The sequence below is a fragment of the Lactuca serriola genome, chromosome 7 (genome assembly GCF_051521515.1).
Source record: "Lactuca serriola cultivar US96UC23 chromosome 7, Lser_US96UC23_V15, whole genome shotgun sequence".
Taxonomy (NCBI): domain Eukaryota; kingdom Viridiplantae; phylum Streptophyta; class Magnoliopsida; order Asterales; family Asteraceae; genus Lactuca; species Lactuca serriola.
The window spans coordinates 21182929-21199834 of record NC_136414.1 but is presented as its reverse complement, the minus strand read 5'-3'; positions in this window follow the sequence as shown (position 1 = coordinate 21199834).

Genomic DNA, 16906 nt, shown 5'->3' with positions numbered 1-16906 from the left:
AGATTCCAGATTTCCTCTTCGAGTTTTTGTATTTCTCCCCTCGGGCAATACTCCTTTAACATCAACGCTTTTAAGTTTTCCCAGCCTATGGAGTTAGCCACTGCAGGAGTAAGTGACTTAACTCGGCCATTCCACCAAGTAAGAGCTTTTCTTGTGAAAGTGAATGCCGCATACTTGACTTTGCTCGCTTCGGGACAAGCACAGATTTCGAAGACTGCTTCGGTCCTTTCGAACCATTGCATCAGCGCTATGACGCCCCCGCTTCCGTCGAAAGGATCGGGTTTGCCATTCGTGAAGTCTTTGTAAGAACACTCCTTAGTACGCCCCGTGCTGTCCCCCTGATTCGAGTTAGTATTCCCGGATCCGGAACCGCCGGAACCATTTGTACCCATTTGCGACATTGCTGCCGCCACGGCTGCTGTTACTGCAGCCTGAAACATCACAGGATCAAACTCCGGAGGTGGTGGCGGAGGGGGTGGTGCTGAGTTTCCGGAAGGTCTTGGTCTTTTCCTTGGCGGCATGGTTCTGACAAAAAAAAAAATAAATAAAAAGAAAAGACTTTTCGGTAAGAGTTCAATGGTGATAACGAGTCGAGCGTTACTTGTTTCATCTCAATTGTATTTTATCCGAGTTTACTAATTTAGAAGGTAATTCATCAAAAAGTTTATGCAATTAAACTTATGAATTAAATAGTGTTGACCCGAGCAGAGTCATGTGTTTGGTTCGTGTCAGCATCTAAGGAAGTAGAATACATGCCACATTCATTGATAATTTGTTAGTACATATTGTTTTGAGAAATTTGGCCTCACAAGGGTCTACATTACATCATAATAAAAGATAAAGTTTTGGCAGTACAAAAGCCCCTTTGACTAGTGTGATCACTTACTCGCGAGGTCAACCTATTCGCAATAAAGAGTAGCACCAACGCATACTCGAAATCCTAGATTTATAACAAAATATAAGTAGCGCGAACACTACTCGCGGCGAGTAGTATCTGGTCCATGGTGGCCTTGGGATGAGGTCGAGGCTCCCTGAAGCTCCGCAATCTGGCGTTCGGCCGCGATCACTCTCTCCTCGAGAGCTGTGTGCCTCTCCTGGTACTCCCTTACCTCCGCTCGAGCAGCGGTAAGGTCCTCGATGAGTTGGTCCACTGGATAGAAGTCCCTCTCCAAATCCCGGGTGCGTGCATCGGTAGCTGCCGTAATAGTGCGGAGATTTCGAACCTGGTCTGCCATTTCCCTACTCTGGTTCCCCAAGTTCGTGATGTGCTGGGTCATAACGGGGAGAGCTCTATCAGCCGGTCCCCCGTGACTGAGGTCATAGTAACCTCGTTGGTCGCCATAGGGTGACCTCTGGCGTTGTTGCCGGCTCCACCTCTCGATCATAGTTGCCCAACGGGGCTCAGGCCCGTTGTGCCCCCAGCGGTTTGCAGGTACCCTCGCGATGTAAGGAGGGTTGAAGACTTCCTCCTCTGGCTCTTCTTCACCTTCATCCTCATCCATGTCCACCTCGTCGTCTTCCTCTTCTTCTTCTTCTTCGTCTACCTCCTCTTCTTCTTCTTCTTCTTCGGGTTCTTCTTCGGGATCCTCTTCGGGATCCTCTTTGATCAGCTCTTCGGGCTCTTCCTCAATCCAGCCGGCATTTCCCTGGTTGGGAAAGTATGGGTCTCCTGGTAGGTGAAATCCTGCCATGTCGTCTACGCGAGAATAGGGGTGTAAGAAGCAGATAGCGGTAGATATTAATAATATTGCGATATAGCAACATACAAATACTCCTATAGTATTTTAAATGTTTAGATTTGGTTCTTATAGCATTCTTTGTAGGGTGAAGTTAGGTTATTAGATTTGTTGCCCCCTACGACTATCCCCCGATAAGAGTAAGTCACCTCTTGGACAAATATAGTTGATAAGGCTATATCCTTCCCAGAACTGATTACTCGTACCAAGGCATACTCGTAGCGTTCAACTCCTCTTCTTTTAGTTTATGTTCTTCTAGTTATGACACTACGCGAGTATGTAATGCATGTAGGTATACTTTTAAACAAGAACTATTCGTTTTCTAAAAGTATGACCCGTTAGAATGTTTTAAAATCAGAGACTCTCAGTCCCAAATGTGTTTATAGTTTGTATATCCTATGTTGTTTGATATACTTAATTCACTATAAACCGTGCTCTGATACCAATCTGTCACACCCCCAAACCAAGGATGGCGGAAACGTCCGGGGGTGGAGGACTTCATGTGTAGTATCATAACAACAATGGCAATAATGATGAAAGTAAACACAACCAACATATATATAATTGAAAGAGTTACATCATTGTATGAATTACATGTTTCAAAATCGATTACAATATGTTGACAAAATATGATAAGTTTGACGCCTCAACGTCCCATCCTCAAAAGTACTTTGTTACCTGTTTAGCGATTTCCTGAGAATACAAGTAGTTTGAAAAAGTGTCAACACAATGGTTGGTGGGTTCATAAGCTTTTAGCAGTAAGAGTTGGAAAATCGATCCTTATAATGAATTGTATGCTACCAAGAAAATCCAATATTTTCCTTATAAAAGTTATGTGGTCCTAAATACCAGGACCGAAAATGAACAAGTGATTTCCAGAGTTAATGATATGAACGTGGTTTTAAGTCAGCATAAAACCCCTTTTTGACATGAAAACGCACAAGTATTATTCCATACTTAAAGTAATTTCTGAGAGCTAAATCGACATAACTCACTAATTTAAAGTTAGAACCCGTAAATCTTATGATTTTTAATACCATATGTGAGCTATCATAACTATACTTGACATAGACGGCCTCGTAATACGACGCTCTTCAGGCGTTGCCGTTAAATGACACTTGTCACCACAGACCTGCCGGTCTAGCTGTTGCAAGCAGCTCTGGTGTGGGTTTGTCAAACCCAATATAAATCTATACACAACTATCACGTTCTCCCTACAAGAGACTCTGGTTACAATTTACAGGACTTTTTGACTTTGTTACTTTGGAAGTAACCCGAAGGGAATGACTCACAAATTTATTCATTAACAGATTTACGTGAACTAAACTGAAAACCTTTGGTAAATAAGTTTGAGAAGTAAATGATACATAAACTATACCTATTATAGTTTATCCAAAACGTTTGTAATGCATGAGAATTCTTTTATGAAAATGCCTTAATGCTATGAATCCATAAGCTATGCTCATTATAGCTTAATATACGTGTTCTAAATAAATGAATAATCTTATCATGAATGACTATGTTTCATTTTATGATGATAAACTAACAAGGAAACACATTCAATATTTAGAACTTATCGTTATACACTTTGCTCAACATAATACAAAGTGTTATGAAAGTTATAAGCTGTTAATAAATTTTCAACCTTTCTACACTGTTTTTGAAAAGTCATAGAAAAATCATATGAAGTTGAAAACTAAATCCGTAAATTCTGAGAGTTCCCAAAATGTGTCTAGTTTACTCATAATTTTTATCATGATTTTTAATGATCTCCATCTTGGGTGAAAAAGTCCATAATCACAGACTGGTCCGGATTGGTGTTTGAAATGATAGGCAGTTTTGTAAAAATCACCATATATTGTAGAAAAATTGTATGGAGATGTGCAAGTAGTCATTTTAAAGCTAAGTACTGGAACTACTTACACCTAAATCAGTTTTTCAAACAAAAATGTTTATGTTGTCCAAAACAGTCCGTGAATGGAGTCTCACTTTTCTGATGAAAGCTGTTAGAAAAATTTAGTTATGTTCTTGGTGTTTTAACTTGTATTCCCCCCCTAAAAACTTAAGAAAACATAAAAATGTAGGGGTATGAACTCACCTTAAGTGATTTCAGTGGATGATTGTTGAAGAATGGAAGTGTTTAACTCAAGAACACTTGGAGATGCCTTGAAGATTTTCGAGAATCTAGCATCATAGTTATGGAGTTTGTGTAAGCAATCAATGATTTGAGTAGAATGAAGTGCAATAATCACAAGGAGGATGAATTATACTTACCAAGAGTGGAAGAACACTTGATGATCAGCCTTGGGATCTCGAATTGGAGAGAAAAGTTTGAGGGAAAAGTTGGAGTTGGATCTTTGGTGAAATGAGAGTAATTGGAAGAAAAATGAGGAGAGAGGATAAATATCTAGCTCTCAAAAACGTGGGAATAACTTGTTAGAGAGGTAAAAAGGACAAGGAAGTGACAAGGTATGGGTTGGTGGTGAATAGTGACATGGAGTGGGTATGGGAGTAGTTTCTTGTGTCATAACTTAAAGGAAAGTCAACACTCCACCTTTGTACTTCACCCACTCTTTTGGATAAGGTTTTATCTTTTTAAAAACGTGATAATTTAATAATTGTGGGTCCTTATATGTTAAAATAAAGTTTTGGGTGAAAATCCCGTGTTAAAACAATTAAAAACGGGCCTAAAACGCAAATTTAGTCGAAAACCGGGAAGAAAAGCATTCCCAGCGAGACCTCTCGGTCCTAGGCCGAGGTTCGGTCCCTAGGCCGAGGTTCGGTCCTTGCTGGTGCCGAGTCGGAAGCGAAAGGTGCGAACCAGAAGCGAGAAGCGAAGGGCGAGGGGTCAGTCCGAAGGCTCGGTCCGAAGCAAGATAGAAACGAACTGGACCGAGGGAACCTTGACCCGAAATGGACCGAACGTTCGGGTTCGGATGAGGCATGCGAGGTTTGGTTCCAGGAGCCTTCGGGTTCGGTTCTTTGAGTGAGGTTCGGTTCAGCAGCCTTCGACTCAGGAGGGTTCGGTTCTTAAGGGGACTTTCGGTTCCTAAGAGGGGTTTCGGTTCCTAAGAGGGGTTTCGGCTCCTTAAGTCCGTTTTTCGCTTAGACTTCCGTTTTTGGGCTGTTTTCGCCAAATTCGAGGGTCGGGATGCCCCGAGTGATTATAGAAAGTTGGGAGAGATTTCGAGAGAGATTTGGGAGAGATTTGACATACTTGGAGAGATTTCACATACAAAGAGATATTTGGGAGAGATTTCATATTCTTAGAGAGATTTGGGAGAGATTTGACATTCTTGGAGAGATTTCACATACAAAGAGATATTTGGGAGAGATTTCATATTCTTAGAGAGATTTGGGAGAGATTTGACATACTTGGAGAGATTTCACATACAAAGAGATATTTGGGAGAGATTTCATATTCTTAGAGAGATTTGGGAGAGATTTGACATACTTGGAGAGATTTCACATACAAAGAGATATTTGGGAGAGATTTCATATTCTTAGAGAGATTTGGGAGAGATTTGACATACTTGGAGAGATTTCACATACAAAGAGATATTTGGGAGAGATTTCATATTCTTAGAGAGATTTGGGAGAGATTTGACATTCTTGGAGAGATTTCACATACAAAGAGATATTTGGGAGAGATTTCATATTCTTAGAGAGATTTGGGAGAGATTTGACATACTTGGAGAGATTTCACATACAAAGAGATATTTGGGAGAGATTTCATATTCTTATAGAGATTTGGGAGAGATTTGACATACTTGGAGAGATTTCACATACAGAGAGATATTTGGGAGAGATTTCATATTCTTAGAGAGATTTGGGAGAGTTTTGACACTAAAGGGAGATAGAGTGAAAACGACTGAGAGTGGCTTCATGTGTGACAATAGTGAGCGTTCGGCTCCTCAATGCAAGGTCCGTGAACCCCGTTAAGCCATGTTTTAGGATCTTACACACTCCCGATGAGTATGCAACATTGTTTTATTGTTCTTGTTCCTTGTTTAGCACTAAGGTTAGGAAAAATTAAACACACAATTTTTTTTCCAAGTGATGTTTTCTCATTAAGATAGTGAGTTATACATAATTACATAATACAAACCCTAATATACAAGGTCTAATTGAGTTGACCGGTTTGACTCATTGACTTTGTTCGGCTCAGACTTGACCCAAATTTGACTATTGTCACACTTATTATCTGAAAGTATGTGTTATATGTATATTTGAAGATATACACTATGCGAACCAAACATGGTTATGTATGTGTTGAGACGTATTTATATGATAATAATAATATAAATATTATAAATGAGAAGATAAATGTATGTTAATACTTAATCCTTACTATAAAATATTACACTAAATTATGATAGTGTTGTCGTAACAGAGTTAGTACTGAAAGTTGATTATAAGCATTATAGGCTTGCTTAGTGATGAAATAAGACTTAAAAGAGATGCTTAGTTCAATTAAGTTTGGATATTGGGTAGTATCTTATTAAGGGTACGTGTGTGGTCAGAATAGAGAGTAGAAACTCTGTTTGAGGAGTCTGATGATCGATAGAGTATTTTCTACGTACAAAGGTACTTTCTATGTACCAAGTCTTTTTCAAAGATCTGTGTCTTAGGTGCTGCTTGTGTCGGGGTATTATTATGTTCTGGGGTACGAGTCCTACTCACACCAGGGTACTATTATGTGCCAGAAATACTATCATGTACAAAGTCTTTTTTTTGAGACTATTGTGTGTCGGGGTACGAAAGCGTACGAGAGTAGTTTATTTGTATTTCCCCATACTTTTTATTTTGAAGAGCTTTGGAGTTATCGTTTCTTTTATGAAGTGAACGGATGAGCTTCGTATGTCAGCGTTTCCTTTCACTAAGTAATTGAGGGAACTTCGTAGAATGCCTAATATAATGTGTCAGTAATAGACCACTAGTAGGTATATCTGATGTTTTATTTTTGGATAGGATGATTCTGGGGGTAAAATACCCCAGGATGTCTGACCACTGCTAGGCATAGTTATCTAGATAAACCACCCATGACTTAATTGTCTTATTGTTTTTATAAATGGAGGATCTTGGTGAAACTTATTCCATTCCCCTCATTTGATGTATTTATTGATCCTTGTTTGTTGCCAGGGAATTTCCAAAGCAACATCGTCAGTTTGTTGTTCATATTGATCCTTTAGGCTAGATCTTGTAAGATCGTTGTGTAGGATCTATATGTGGGAATCGACGGGAAGGGATAAATTGTTTTAGAGGTATGAAATATTTGTGTTAATGATAATAGTTGGATTTGTAGGTTTGAGATATACATTATTATCGCATCGTGGGATTGAAATCCCTATGTACTCACCAGATTTCCCAACCTGACCCAATCAGTTTATTGTATTACAGGTGGCTATATGAAAGATACATTATGCTAAGAGATTCAACGAGTATTAGGCCACTAGTTTAATTATTGTAAGGCTTGTAATATTTCGTTAATCTTATGTTTCTATATTGACAATGACATCCCAACGTTTTAACATAAATAAAATACATTTCTTCGGAAATGCTTTAAAAATATCATTACCATGTTTTATGGAAACAAATTCCGCAATATTATTCTTCAAAAATGATACTCTGATTTTTAAAAAAGCATAAACAAATCGTCTTTTTTGGAAATGAATTGGGGATGTCACAATCTATACTTAAACTCTTCTTCTATCCTGTAACATCCCAAAAATCGAGACCAAAAATTTTGATTTTTAATTATAATACTTATAAAAACTAGTTGAGTAAAACATTACTGATATCACATGAACCCACAAAACATAGTTACATGTTTCGAAAAACCATAGTGTTAAATAGTATAATGTCAGAGTACAATCCCATGGTTCTCAAATGCGGAATCATGTGTGTGCAATGCACTGCTACCATACTGGCTCTTTCCCCTTAGACGAAGAGGTACCTGAAACCAAAACTGAAAACCGGAAGCACAAAGATTAGTGAGTTCCCCCATCATACCACATACCATACAATAATACATACTGTCGGACAATTTTGGAGTGCCCGACCTACCCATGTCAAGCTATTATGGGGTGCTGAGCTACCCGTGTCAAGCCATTATAGGGTGCTGACCTACCCGTGTCAGGCCATTTTGGGGTGTCTGGCTACCCTCCGGTCTATCTCACCCAGTCACGGGGACTATTTCACCCCTACCACTATCACATAATAACATATCATAATCATGCTGTTAGACATATATGGGGTGTCCAACCTACCCTTCGGTCTTAACGACCGAATCAAGGGACTATTCCCCTCCTACTACCACTAACACTTATAGCATATCTTACTGGCATATAGAACACATTAGGTAGTAGTGGAGTGCGTGTGGTTAACCAACACACAATTAGGGACTAATAAAGAGTTGTAATGGGAATCTCATAAATTATCATTGTTGATGGAGTGTGTGTGGTTTACCAGCACATTAATTAGGATGATAAATGACAATGAGGTTACCAATCACATTTGCATGGTTATTTACATCTTGTTTATGATCATTGGTATCCCAATAACAAATAGAAGAGCATAATATGAGATTAAACATGCCATTTAATAGTTTCAATGAATCTCAAAACGCATATGAGTTTCACTTAATTTCATTTCTTTTCTGGTGGAACTGGTAAATCGTCATTTACCTACCTTTATAAAATTTACAATTAGATTACGACATCCCTTTTCTAAGTTGTGAATTATATAGTTGGGTCCTAGCCATATTATTTTATTTTGGGTTACTATATTAAGGATTATTCTTATCTAACTGAAATTACCTTCGTTTTATAGATGTCTACTCCAGTTGATGCTTCTGCTTCCTCCTCCTCCAATCACCATAACTTCTTGTTGTCGTTGTTGTCGATCTTCTCAAAAGATACATTGGATGGCACCAACTATAATGACTGGATGTGTAACATAAAAATGGCCCTTCAATTCAAGAACAAGGATTATGTACTTAAGAAGGAACTTAATGAAATCGACGAAGAGAAGGCCACTCCTGACATTCCTCACACTTCTGATCCAAAAGAGGCCACTCGCTTTTACTTCAATGATAAGGGGAATTAGAAACGAAGTTGCCCAAAGTATCTGCAAGATATCAAGGATGGCAAGGTGAAGCCATCTTTTGTAGGTATATACACTAGTTTATCTAATAACTCGTCATCTTCTCGTTGTTGGGTCCTTGGTGCTAGGCTCCTAAAGGTTAAAGACAAGTAAGCTACTACACAAGGTAATCTTCTAACTGTTTTTTATGATTTAAATGTTACATTGCATGCTAGTTTAGGCCTAATGCTTTGGAAAACAATGTTGCATGTATAATTAGATAAAACTTATATCTAAAGCATTAGGGTTGTATGTGCACCATAGGAATGTTAGAGTACATAAAACCCATCAGTGGTATCAGAGACATGGGTGTTCTCTATTATATTGATGGAAATGTTTGATTTTCAAAGTTGGAAAAATGACTTTTCTGGCAACTGCCTGATGAACTGGATGAGTCCATAGATGGACTCGACGAGTTGGATGAGTTTTTCCATGAACTCGATGAGTCCAAAGCCTGGCTCGACGAGTTGGCTCATCAGATGGTAGATTTTTCGAGTTTTTTTTTTGCATGTTTTGGATTAGGATCATTACCACAAACTGTTTTGGTTCATAAAATTTGATTTTAGTAATATGGTAATGTTTATCCCCATCCAAAACGATGAAGTTTGTCAAATTTTAAGATAATTACTTGATTTTTTGAAAAACTAATTATTGGAAAAATTTGAAACTATCTTGAATATGAACTAGGTCAAATTGGTAAATGATGAATTATATGATAACTGGATTGGTTTAGTTTGATCTATGTGTTTCTTTAAAAGGTCCATAACTTGTCCTCAAGTTATGGAATATTAAAAGTCTTTATTAATGAAACTATTAACTCTTGTAAGTTATAAAATTCAAGAGATCTTGAAAGGTTTCATAACTTGTTCTCAAATTTGGAATTTGAAAGGTCTCATTCATGGAACTTTAAAATCCATAAGTTATGGAAATCCGTTGTTTCTACTCCTACTGCTACTGCCCCTGTCATGGAAATTGGACATAGGAAGGGAAAGAAGAGGAAGAATCCTTCCAAGAGCCACAAGGGAAGGTCCCATGATGGATCCTCTTCTAGTGGTACGAAAGTTGGTTCTGCTAAACCCTCTTCCAATCCAAAGGAAGCCGAGTGCTTCCATTGTCGTGAAAAAGGGCACTCGAGACGAACTTGTCCCAAATACTTGCGGGACATAAAGAATGCAAAGATCAAACCCTCCTTCGTAGGTATTTATACTATTCTGTCTAATAACTCATCACATGCTAATTCTTGGGTCCTGGATACAGGATGTGGTTTTCACATTTGTTCTGATTTGCATGGACTAAAAAGAAGTAGGGATGTGGAGCACAGGAAGATGAACTTGATCGTGGGGAATAGGAAAAAGTCGCCTGTCACCAAGATTGGAGTTTATACTTTATTGCTTAGTAGTGGGTTAAATTTAGAACTGAATAATTGTTGCTACTCGTCTGATATATCAAGAAATATTATTTCCTTTCATAGGTTGTATAAACAAGGTTTTACCTTTTCTTTTAATAATGAAATTGGTAGTCTTAATGCTTATTATAATGGTACATTTTATTTTGAATCGTTACCTTGTAATGGTATATATGAAACTGTGATGGTTGTAGATAACTTAGGAAATAATGTGTTGCATATTGATTCGTCCAATGTTTTAGATAAAGCATGCTTATGGCATTGTCGTCTTGGACATGTTAATAAGAAGCGCATAGCCCAAATCCAAAAGGATGGAGTATTGGAGTCATTTGACTTAAAGTCGGATGACACTTGTGAATCTTGTTTGCTTGGAAAGATGACCAAGTCACCCTTCACTGGTACTTGTGAAAGAGGTGAGGGTTTTTTGGATCTCATACACAGCGATGTGTGTGGACCCTTCAAATCCGCCACAAGTGATGCTAACCGCTTCTTTGTGACTTTTACTGATGGTTATAGTAGATATGGGTATATCTACTTAATCAAGAATATGTCAGAAACCTTTGACAGTTCAAATATTTTAAGCAAGAAGTGGAGAATCAGTTGGGGAGGAAGATAAAGATGCTCTGATCCGATTGAGGAGGAGAGTATCTTAGTATCGAGTTTCAAGACTATGACATCTCCATTTTCACAGCTAGAAAAGACCGATTTGGTTTATGCTTGTCTAAAAATCAGAGTAACATTTTAAAGAAAAGTGTTGCGGAATTTGTTCCTAGAAAAATGTAATAAATACATATCAAACATTTTCGAAGAAATGTATTTTATTCATTTTAAAACCTTGGGATGTCATCATCAATATAGAAACATACGCATAAACAGAACTTACATTCATTAACACTAGTGATTTACATCTCTTTAATCTCTCAGTGTAATGTAACTTCATATCGATACCTTTGACACAATAAACTTGAGTGGGTCAGGTTGGGAAACCTGGTGAGTACATAGGGTTTTCAACCCACGATAATATAATTATGTTTAATCATTAAATAATCAACCCAATTACCCATCCCCATTATCTACTTTATTTCTTAACGATCTACCCTAAGAATCATTTATCATTCACTTATTCAGTCCTAAGGAGTAGGCACGATGTCCATCGTTACCAATGACACAACTGTCAATATTATCTATTAATCACATTTGCCAATATTATCATTTAAGCGCAACTACTAGAATTATGACATTTTCTATTAGGCGCACCTGCCGATATTGTCCTTTGGGCGCGAATGCCAGGGTTATGATGTCCTCTATTAAGCGTAGCTGCCGATACTATCCTTAGGGCGCAGCTGCTAGGATGTTTAGAGTAGATCAAAAACATCTACAGATTGTGGAGCAACTGCCAATGCTCATCTATAGAGTACTAGGTCCATTGCTGCTAGTGTTCACCTATAGGGCACTATGTCCATACTGCCAATGTTCCTCTATATCAACTTTCATCCCTTATCATTCATCTACCCATGTTTTTTCCCAACATATTTTGTAGATATAAAATACGTATACAATTTAAATCATTTAAAACATGTATAAAATCGTTAATCCAACATAGAAAACAAGTATACAGATAATATGCACATATAGCACGTCATTTATATAAAATACTTCATATCTATGTGTAAGATGAAAGTACTTTTGCACTCACTTGTTATAGCGACGACTCGAAATTCGAGCAGCGCTTCGCTTCTTAACAATATGATTTCCTTCGACGAAACCTAGTATTATTACCACTAGATTTTAGTCTAATATTTATTGCGACTAATAATTCGTCTAGACTCGTCATTAACTTAGAGTCTACTTCATGATCTATCAAGTAAGGATCAGCCAGGCACGACAGTTAGGAGGCAGGACCATTTCAGCATATAGCTTTTCTAAAATCCAACAACCAAACCCAACGTAACCATTCTAGATACCTCTCCCGTAAGTAGTTAAATCAGTATAACGACTTTGAATAACTGATAAATCTTATTTATAGGTTCATAATAACGATATTATATTTATATATAAGCTATATTTAAAGTATGGTAGGCGTATCTCACTTACATCAGGTTTTTATTAAAAACCGGGATTTGCTAGAGCAGCATTTCCGAGCTGAAATGCGTATTTTCTTGGAGTCGTTGGGAGCTCTGGGGCTTCCTTCTCGTGCTAGGGGTTACCCTAGGCTTTGAAGGGGGGGGGGGGGTTAGGGGTGTTAGAGAGTGTTTAGAGAGAGAAAGAAGTGGGAAAAGGTGTGAGGAATGAGGCAGCCCCCGCACCTCTATTTATAGGCTTCCTGGAGCGTCTCCGCGTCGTGGTCTTGCGTAGGCTCCACGGCTTCGCCTGGTGCTGACACGTAACACTAGGCGCAGGTAAAACAACAAATTTTTAAAAATTCACAACTTTCGCATATAAGCTCCATTTTTGAAGTTCATTATATTCACGCATAGGTAATGACAATATCTACAACTCTTCTTTTGACTCCGTCAGCTAATTCTCGACCGATTTTAAATTTAATAGTGTGAGAAGATTATACTGTTAAATGACTATGTAAAATTCATAACTTCTTCATACAGACTTTGTTTTGTCTGTCTTTTTATCATTGAGTTCCTATTAATGAGAACTTCAATAATTCTCATTTAGGATGCGCGGGCCAAAAATTGATCGATCTAAAATTCGAATTTTGGGTTGTGCACTGTTATGCCAAATCTTAGAAAAATCATCATTTCCTCATACGAAATCAGATTTGGACGTTATTTTTATGCACACTCTCCGTTTAACATATACTACGACTTTCGTTTAGATCTCTAAGGCTAAAAAGTATATTATCGTAAATTCAATTTTTACGATTCCCGGTGTCATGCCGGTTTAGTCGTAAAACTTCGATGGTTCATAACTTCTTTGTTATAACTCAAATTTCAGCGTTCTTTATATGTATGGAACACTTGTGACATATACTATAACTTGGTCAAGACTATTTATTCTAAATAATCTTATATCAAAAAAGTTATTTTTGACGCTTATTGTCTCTAAATTGACTAACCCGAATCTGCGGGTGTTACAACTATCTCCCCCTTAGGATGATTACGTCCCAGAATCATCAAAAAAATAGGGCTTGTATAATGACTTCATATGTTATCTTTTCATCCTAGGTAATAACCGTAACTCCTATGTTCTTCCGAATGAGTATCTAACTCTTGGACTTCTGGATTGCAGGCGATGCTCGATCTTGCACCCGCTCTCTATCTCACGTTGGACTTTCAATCTTGACCTTCAAGTCACAATCTCGATCCTTATTGGAGACTCCTGCTCCTTTGGAAACAGTCTTTACTTCAATTACCGTAATAGACCAATGAGGCATGTTCTAATGACATCTCTTCGTATGATACAACGCTTAGACTCAAGCTTTTTAGAGTCAAATTTCAGAATGGAATATACCTTTCTTCATGTTCTAATGTGATATAATCACATTCTAGCATGTAGCACTTCTAGGTACAAGCTTCTAATCTTAACAACGGTTGTGATAGTTCTACTGATCACTTCAATTATCTTTCACTTTAATCTTCCAATTTAAGTCAAATGCTGCATCGATCTTGGTTCCCTGAACCATGTAACATACTCATCTTAGTCGGACTCGGCATGATATGACCACTAGGGTCGGAATAATAATCATCTTCTTAGTCATTACCGAAATGATGGTAATGACATACATGAACAAAACGGAATCAATTACTAGTACCTTGGTAACCTTGTGACTTTCCCTGATCCAAGCGTGAGTATTGTGCTTTCGGTAGTATAGGCCTCTACTACCATTCACACCTACTCATACTCGTCCCAAGTATTGTCTCGTAATTTTTCCAAGTTATTATCAAAAGAAATTTTAACACATACAAATGTGTCCAAACAATCATAAAATTTCCTAGACTCTACTAGGACTTCTTCTATGCGTATCTTCAATCATCAATTCTACTTCAACTCAGTTGGTGGTGGAAACGCCATATGATGGGACAACTTCAGGAATTACACCAATCGTTCCATCATCCTGCCAAATGGACGGTGTACTTTAGACATACCATACTCCTCTAAATGTGTTGTTATTTTATTAGACATATTCTAAAGGCAAGATACCACTCTTACGATATCTTCCGATAAGTGTCATTCACTATCATAAGCCTTTTCATTTCCTCCATTTACTCAATTCTCTACGAGTCTTCACCATGATGCTATGTTCACGGAAACATGCGTTTAGTGTATTGAGACGAGAATATAGATAAAGAAGGTTTAGACGCGTAATCCTCCTTATTACTCCGAAAAGTTACATGCCAGTTCTAATACCGTATTTAAACGTTTAGAAATCTGAACACATAAAATTTCCGGATCTGGTCAACAACAGACCATAGATATGATCAAACGATAGCATAAAGCATCACAAATAATTTAGCACATAAAATCATTTTAGGCATCTTCCTTAAATTAGCTAGTGCTTGTGTCCATTTAGGTGTATTACCTAATATTGATTAGACACACTCCTCACGATCAAGAAACATCCCAAAAGTACAACCCAAAAATTTCGTTTTTAAAGCATTACAAAAACCATAATATCATTGTCAAAGTATAAAAATCATAGACCATGTGTTTCAAAATCTCATAATATCTATCATATGTCAAATCTCATGTCAAATATCATATCAAAATATCAGAGTAAAACTCCCAGACTGAAGATTGTGGTGTGTGCCATGCGATCATCCCGAGCTCTTCCCTTTGCTACCGGAAGTACCTGAAACCTAAACTCAAACTGTAAGCACGAAGCTTAGTAAGCTCCCCCAAACTACCACATACCATAAAATTAACTTATCACAATAACAATACTCTGGGACTACTCTCAACTGCATCGGGACGAATCCCGACATCGGCTTACCCAACATCGGACTCCAGCTCGGCATCGGGCTCACCCCGGCATCCGACCGCATCGAGCATCGGGCTTGCCCCGACATATGGCTTACCCCGGCACATACACAACATGACATATATCATAAACACATAATAAAATCACATAATCTACTTCGGGCTTGCCCCAACATCGGATCGAAGCCCGGTACACCTAACACATAACATATAGCATACAACATACAATATGCATGAATCACAAAGACATCATGCATACGTAACTACTTCTCAGGACCACCCCGACATCGGACTGAAGTCCGGAAACATTTGAACTGCATCAGGCTAACCCTCGACATACTATAACTACTGCAACTCTGGGTGAGGAGTTTATGCCTGCTGTTCCAGCGACTATCTGGATCAAATAACTGGAAGTGCAACCATAACTCTGGATCCACTGACTTGCTTCTTAATTCACTAAGCTTTCCCTTTCTTCTTCTAACTTCAAATCACAAAGAAAGGCACAATTTGCTCAAGAATGCTCACAATTGATTAGGGTTCCAAGGACAGAGCTTGAAGGTGATGGAGGCTGGGGTGGAAGCCTCATAAGATGTTTAAATAGGGTACAAACCCTCCAATTTAGGGTTTCACTCATATAGCTCCTACTCGTCGAGTCAATCTTCCGACTCGTCGATTAGGTCACATAGTCCTCCGACACAGAGTCGATCCTACTCGACGAGTTGGGCCTCCAACTTACCGAGTCCAAGGGTAAAATATGAAGTTTGGATTTAATTTAAAAGCGTACATGAGACCGGATGTTACAATTCTTCCCCACTTGTCTTAGACTTCATCCTCGAAGTTTTCTGTCTCTGAAAACAACTCTGGGTAGTGCTCCGTCATTTCCTCCTCGGGCTTCCACGTCCACTCCGAACCCTTGCGTTGCTGCCACTACACCTTCACTAACTCTACCCTTTTGTTCCTCAGCTTCTTCGACTTGCGATCTAAAATCGCTACGGGTCCCTCGATGTAATTTGGGCTGTCATCAACCTGAATATCCTCAAAGGGTACCACTACCGAATCATCTAATAAGCACTTCCGCAACTGAGAAACATGGAACATGTTGTGGATTTGGCTGAGTTTTTTTGGAAGATCTAATTGATAAGCAACCCGACCTACTCGGGCTAAAACCCTAAATGGACCAATGAACCTGCGGCCCAGCTTGCCCTGCTTTCAAAACCTGATAACAGCCTTCCAGGGTGACACTTTCAGGAGGGACCATATCGCCCACCTGAAACTTCAAGTCCTAACGCCGCTTTTTGGCGTAACTCTTCCGCCGACTTTGAGCTGTCTGGAGCCTGCTCCGAACTTGCTGAATCCGCTCTGTAGCCTTGAGTACTACCTCCGTACTCCCCATGACTCTTTGACCGACCTCACCACAACAGATTGGGGTCCTACACTTCCTCCCGTAGAGCATCTCGAAGGGAGGACGGTCTATACTGGAGTGATAGCTGTTGTATACGAACATTCTGCTAATGGAAGATATGTATCCCAACTGCCACCAAAATCTAGCACACATGCCCGAAGCATGTCCTCGAGAGTCTGAATCATCCTCTCACTCTGCCTGTCTGTCTGAGGGTAGAAAGCGATGGTGAAATGGAGACGAGTACTCATCTTGTCGTGAAAATGCTTCCAAAACCTGGAAGTAAACCGG